This window comes from Carassius auratus, unplaced genomic scaffold (assembly GCF_003368295.1).
Source record: "Carassius auratus strain Wakin unplaced genomic scaffold, ASM336829v1 scaf_tig00215941, whole genome shotgun sequence".
Classification (NCBI taxonomy): domain Eukaryota; kingdom Metazoa; phylum Chordata; class Actinopteri; order Cypriniformes; family Cyprinidae; genus Carassius; species Carassius auratus.
The window spans coordinates 261,134-268,379 of record NW_020528321.1 but is presented as its reverse complement, the minus strand read 5'-3'; the positions used below and the strand labels follow the sequence as shown (position 1 = coordinate 268,379).

The following is a 7,246-nucleotide window of genomic DNA, read 5'->3' as shown; positions in this document are numbered from 1 at the left end:
TTAATAACAGCTTATGATTTCATTCTCACCTGTCATTCATTCACTTTACTGCAGAGTTTGTGACATTTTCTGTAAACGGTAACCTAGATAATTTATGCTGTTGTCATCTTGAAATAGGTAAAGTGTTAACATTACTGTAAACATGCCTTTGTGTTTGTAACTAGATTAGATTGGGACTTATTCAGAAATGAATAAAACTTACGCATGACCAATCATCACTTACAGGTAAAAATATAAACCGGTTGAACCAGTTTGTTTTAAGTGAACAGACTACTTTTTTGGTGAAAGGAAGAACATGAATGACAATAGGATGGAAAACCTGTTTGTGTATAATGTTCAGTTTGAGAACAGATCATTTTAGTGCTGCTATCTAGAGTAAGAATGGATTTATGAACTGAATGAAGTTTGTGTTTGATGTTCTTCTTCAGACAGAGGTAGGTTTGAACCAACACATTCTCGTACATTATTCTCATAAAAAAAAATTAGCTTCTTTAATCTTACATCTTGTCTCATTTCTTTTATGTTTAAAGTGTTCATAGTCATCCTTATTTCCATTCCTTCTAAATGCTTTTAAACTATCATTGCGTTCCTTAATATCTTTCAAAATACTATCTGTCATCCAAGGTTCTGTTTTTTGTTTAATTCTTATCTCCTTGTAAGGCACAACTTTGTTCAAGACTTTCAAGAAATTGTTCTTAAAAATGTCCCAAGCTATATCGACATCATCACACTGCATTACCTCAATTCAATTAATCAACACACTGATCTAACACACACATTCTTATGGTCTCTGAGAAGTTACTGCAAGTACGCTGTTCTTTGTGCTTCTATTGCACTACTTTTATCATGGAAAAAGCATAATCTTCAAAACCCAGCTGTGTATCAGTGAAAAATAAAAGGCTGTTTTTTCTTGTTTTTTTTTTTTTTTTTTACAAATCTTCAACACATATAATGCAGTTTTGCTGCGGTGAACTTTTGTTGACAAATAAACGGATATCAGAGAAAGAGTACTTTGGCACATTTGGTAATAAACATTTAAAGTACGTTTATTACCATTATTGTAACAGTACAAAGCTGGTTAAAAATCAACATTTATGCTTTGGAGGAAAATTTTTCTTTAAAATGGTAAAAATTGGCGAATTAAAAAAATAAATGAACACAGCGACACACCAACACGCAAAAATCCAAGAGTATTCATTAGGTATGTGTTTAGTATGTTTACAGCACGAAAACAAATGTATGATAAGAGCGAGCTACACCTGAATAGGTGTGCATCTAAAATATATGAAAACAAAATACAATTTAAAATCATTTTTAAACTTTGAAATAAAGAAAAATATATATATTTTTTAAATCTGTAAATCTGAATTAAATTAAAATATATATATATATATATATATATATATATATATATATATATATATATATATATATATATATATAATTTACAAAGAAAATAAAGAAAAAAGGTCTAAACCTGGTTTCACTTCAAATTAATTTTTAGAATTTGATGTACTCAAAACATTTATAACAATGCATTTTCATAGTTTTGTTGTTGTTGTTGTTGTTCTTTTCATTTCTCTTTTTCTGCAGAGTGACGAGAGGTGAAGTGGTGCCCTGTCTGACCCGCACTAACCCTGACTGTCAGACCAGACAAAGAGTTAAAAACCAACACAAAACCAGCATGAGGAACAAGTTTGAGAGATTATTTCAATCAAACCCTCCTGAACAGGATCTACACACAGCTCTACATCATAGAAGGAGAGAGTGAAAGGGTGAATGAAGAACATGAGGTTTTACAGATGGAGAAAACAGCCAGAACACAAGACACTCCAATCTACTGTAATGACATCTTTGAACCCTTACATGAATCAAAATGTGAGGAGAAAGATAAAATCAAGACCGTTCTTACTAAAGGCATCGCTGGAATTGGAAAAACTGTCTCTGTGCAGAAGTTCATTCTGGACTGGACCGAAGGAAAAGCCAATCAGGATTTAGATTTCATGTTTGTGCTTCCATTTCGAGAGCTGAACTTGATTAAAGATCACCAGTACAGTCTTTACAGACTTCTGCTGGACTTTCATCCTGAACTTCAAGATCTGGACTCAAAGATTTATGAGGAGTTTAAAGTTGTGTTCATCTTTGATGGTCTGGATGAAAGCAGAATTCCACTGACATTTTCAGATAATGAGAGAGTCCTTGATATGAATAAGTCTTCATCAGTGGGTGTGTTGATGTCAAACCTCATCAGAGGAGACCTGCTTCCCTCTGCTTTCATCTGGATCACCTCCAGACCAGCAGCAGCCAATCAGATCCCCTCAAAATACATCAACCGTGTGACAGAAATTCAGGGATTCAATGAGCCTCAGAAGGAGGAATATTTCAGGAAGAGAATCAGTGATGAGCATCAAGCCAGCAAAATCATCTCACACATTAGAAGATCAAGAAGCCTCCACATCATGTGTCACATCCCCGTCTTCTGCTGGATCTCATCCACTGTGCTTCAGAACCTCCTGAAATGAGATGAGAGTGCAGAAATCCCTCCAACTCTGACTGAAATGTACATCCACTTCCTGCTGACTCAGATCAACATGAGGAATCAGAAGTATGATGAGAGAGATCCAGAGAAACACCTGAAGTCCAACAGAGACTTGATTGTGAAACTTGCTGAACTGGCGTTCAATCAGCTGATAAAGGGCAATGTGATGTTCTATGAAGAGGACCTGATTGAGAGCGGCATAGACGCCACTGACGTCTCAGTGTATTCTGGGATGTGCACTGAGATTTTTTAAGAAGGAATCTGTGATCCATCAGAGGAAAGTCTACTGCTTCATTCATCTGAGCTTTCAGGAGTTTCTAGCTGCTTTCTTTCTGTTTTACTGCCATGTAGTCGAGAATGAGAAATCACTGAAGTTGTTTATGAGTGAAGAATATCAGATGTCTGGTGGTATCACTGGTACAAGAGAAACACAAGTCTGTCTGTATGATCTACTAAAAGAATCAGTTGATAAATCCTTACAGAGTAAAAATGGACACCTGGATCTTTTCCTGCGGTTCCTGCTGGGGATCTCACTGGAGTCCAATCAGAGACTCTTACAGGATCTACTGACACACACAGTGAACAGCTCAGAGACCATCAAGAGAATCACTGAGTACATTAAAGACAAAATCAAGGGTGATGAAGGTCTTGCAGCTAACAGATGCATCAACCTGTACCTCCTTCTGCTGGAAATGAACAATCAAACTCTAGATATTCAAGAGTTTGTGAAATCAGAGAATTGTTCAGTGAATAAGCTCTCTTTTGCTCACTGCTCAACCATCGCTTACATGCTTCAGAGTCTGATCTGAAGAAAATCAGCACATCAGATGAGGGTACCAGGAGACTGATATCAGCTGTGCAGGAGTGCAGAAAAGCTCTGTGAGTATTACTTCATGTGATGGAGATAAAACTGAATGTGTCTGTTTTGTTGAGACACATTAACATTGTAATTCTCTCATATTATGACACTGACATATTTTCTTTGACATGAAAATCAGAAGCTGTTGCAAGCGGATACAATTGTTATAATTCCATAAGTATTTTCCCATAAGTAAAACCCACCAATGACACACAGACGTTTTCTCAATACCATGTAATATTATGAAATTATTATAGAATAAAATTATATTTATTTAACAATAATATCCATTATAAACTTAATACATATTATATCATGTGTAAATTGTATTTTGCGTACCTTATATCTGTAAATTTAGAAATACAAAAAAAAAAATTACTCTGATGCACACCAGTCATTTATTTGTAATATCATTATTACAGTATAATTAATAGCTGCAAGCACTGCTGACGGGCCCAAGCCCCTGTGTTACCACCACCTCTCTGCTCTACAGAAACAATGCATGGTGGGCACATGTATTTAAGGGTGTAAATAAAAGAGAAAAAAACAGATAGTTTGGGTTTGATGAAACAGATCACAGCAATACACACTGGTGTCGAAAGGGACAACTGAATTTATAAAAGATATCACACCATCTTAAAGTTAGACCAAAATAGAAGCCTATAAACCCCTTTGTAAAAATCTTTCCTTTCATGAGATATATGTGGAGTGCAGTATGTGGTTTCTGTTTGACTACTTACATGTTTGAGGTCTTGTACATTAGTGCCTATTAAATTAATATGAAAAAAACATTTATTGAAAAATTATAACTTTATATTAATTTGATTAATCTTTAGAAATTTAGTTTTCAATATTATAGGATGTTATCTTTAAGCACTTAAAAGGCAATTATACAAATTAAACAGAATAAAATGGTTATGTGCCTTTATGTGATGCAAAGTTTAAAAAATAGATCATTATCTCACCCAAATGTTTGAACATACACGGCATTTTTGTTTTTACAATGGGCCAGTTGTTGCACAATAACTTACACAGTGCAAGCCTGTTTTCTCAAGCTGTATGTGAGGTGAGTGTGCATGAGTGCACAGTTTCTAGGAGTGTGTACGAGTGCTGAATAGTTTAAACAAATGGAAAGGTTTAAAGATTTTAGTAATCAGGTGACACTGCCTCTATTGTGCAAATAACAATTCCTGTGTCGACTGTGCAGCATGCAGCACACTTATAGTGCAGAGGCGATGTGTTGATTTGAAACCATTTGCAAATCTTGAGAGGGAAAAAGAGAGGGAGAGAGTTTGCAGTGATTCATACAGTTTGTGAAATTATGTCTGACAAAAAAGCTTGAGATCAGTTGATGATGAGATCAGTATGAGATACCTTTTATAGAGACCACTTATCAAACTTCCCAAAGCCATTATAGGCCAATAACAATCAGTGGCCGATAATTCTGAGCACCCCTAGTATTTAGGTTTCAACTTCTGTTCTCTGAATTTCTACTTGTTTGCCAATACTCAAGAGTTATAAAGAATGTTAAGGTGCCAAAAATGCCCCAGATTGTCCAAAAACATTTTTCAATACAAATCCTTAAAAAAATCTATAAGGACCTTATTAATCTACATATGACCAATGCCATTTGCAGAACATAGATTACAATATTTTAACCTACTATCTTTTTTTTTATATTGAACCATATTTCATCTTGTTTTGTAGATGTGATGGATGTTATCTCACTGCTCAACGCTGTAAATGTTTGTCTTCATCTCTACAATCATCAAACTCACTGAGAGAGCTGGACGTGGGTCAAAATGACCTGCAAGATTCAGGAATGAAGCTGCTCTCTGATGAACCGATGAGTTCACACTGCCAACTCAACAAAAAAAGGTTCACTTAAGAAATTAAAGATTTTTTTGTAATGTATCACAGACCCCATGTGCTAAAGTCTTTGTGTTGGTACTAAAATACAAAAATATAAACTTTATTCTAATAAGTTCTAAAAACATCTAGCATGGCCACTTCTAACGGATTTAAATTGTCGGCTACTTTTTGACAGCCCTCTCTCCTGGCTTTTGCAGACTTTAAGGTGTTTCCAGGCGTTTTGTATAAAACATTAAAATTCCGAATAAACTATCTTGCTCTGTGGAGGAGAAAAGCTGTGCGCGCTCTTTGGCCATGCTGAACAGCGTTGCTGATGTTTCTACTATCGATACATATCCCCTTTTGAACCAGCGCATGAACGCGCAGTTATCTCAGATAATCATAACCGGCAGGTGTGTTCGAAGAACCCAATTAGCCAGATCAGGATTAGCACGATATGATCTAGGATGTCATTTGATCTCGGATGTTTTAAGCAACGTACGAAGAATGTGCCCCTGTGCCCCAGTAGAGCTTCATGACTAGCAACGTCTCTGGGTGGGGGCTTACTATGATATTAGACTGCATAGCCTATATAATAAAAGATGATGAATTTCAAACCTGAACCAAGCATATTTTTATTAAAAGTTCAACAGTCTGTGTTTAGTCTGCCACACAAAACAACAACTTTAACCTAACTTACCACATAATTTTTTTTTTAATTGTCATGTGTTAAAATTTGTTAGCACTGAAAATATTGCTAAGGCAAAAACAAAAACAATTATAAACAGGTTTTCAGAAGCCACTGAGGGATGATGTCATGGGAACACTGAGGCTAAAGCAAGTCACTGATGTGTGCAAGTAATATCAATGCTGACAATGTCTTCTGGTCAAATCAATCAGGCCTTGGAGTCCAGACTTAAAATCTTCTGGTTGATTGTTGACAGCATTGTCCAACATTACAGTCACATCTGGCCATTGCAGAGCAAATTCCCTCTCTGCAGTTTCCTGGTCCTGTGCACTCTGAAAGGGGTTGGTGCCAAAGTGTGATACTCTTGTCAATGATCCCACCTCTTGCTCATACCAGTCTGCAGCCACTGATGCCTCTGGCAAAAGGTCTGTGGATACGCGTTTTGGGCATCCATCTCTGGCCAAGTAACTGGGGATTCCCTTTCCTAAAAGTAGTAAAGATAAAAAGGATACATTGCTCAAGCTATACAATACATTTTTTTTTTTTTACATCAAATAAATCCCACTTTGTCAAAGCATTTTGAGAAGCTGACCCACAATCTTGCTTCATGTGTATAAAGTTGAAACAAGTACAATCAAGCCCAAAAGACCAATTCATACGCATTTAAAAAAAAAAACTGTCGAGGATAAAATACACAAAAAAGCCTTAGGCTTATTTCCATTGTGGTCCTCTGAGGGGGAACAATCTACGATAGCTTAAGGATGACTGTTGTTATTAGGCAAATTATTCTGTTATTTACTGCAACATAACATTTAGTATTTGCCTAGTAAAATGTGAATTTGCTTTACCAAAACCACTATGAAAATGTATTTTTATAAATGTTGCATAAAATTACCTAGGACTTAATGTTATAGTACAAAGCTCGATGATGGTCTCAGAACCAGAGGTGGGAAGTCCAGGGGCCAAAGAGTAAAAGTCCTGCCATATTTTTGTTCCACCCATGAACTCATCAGATGATTTCAACAGAGGAGGAACCAAGCCATTCCTTCCAAGTCACAAACGAGTCTGGAGTCAAATCCCAATTCCTCAGAGTTAAAGTTAATGAGATAATTAAGTGACTAATTAAATGAAGATGCATTAGTGATGAACACCTGCTGTTTACAATCAACATAATTGAAGAAAAGAGAAGCACAAGAACTACAACTGACTTTAAGCACAGCCTTGGATGAAATCAATTGAAAAAAAAAAAAAAAACACTTTGCCACCATAATTGTGGTGAGTATTTGCTTCAGTTGATATCTTGAGCCTT

General features: G+C 35.9%; 1 long non-coding RNA gene across 1 annotated transcript; it reads left to right on the top strand.

The window, feature by feature from the left end:
* Window positions 1-327: 327 nt before the first annotated feature.
* On the top strand, window positions 328-6,712 carry LOC113096479 (uncharacterized). Its single transcript, XR_003288517.1, has 3 exons — window positions 328-434; window positions 1,594-3,418; window positions 5,106-6,712. It is a non-coding gene; the product is annotated as an uncharacterized LOC113096479 (long non-coding RNA).
* Window positions 6,713-7,246: the final 534 nt, after the last annotated feature.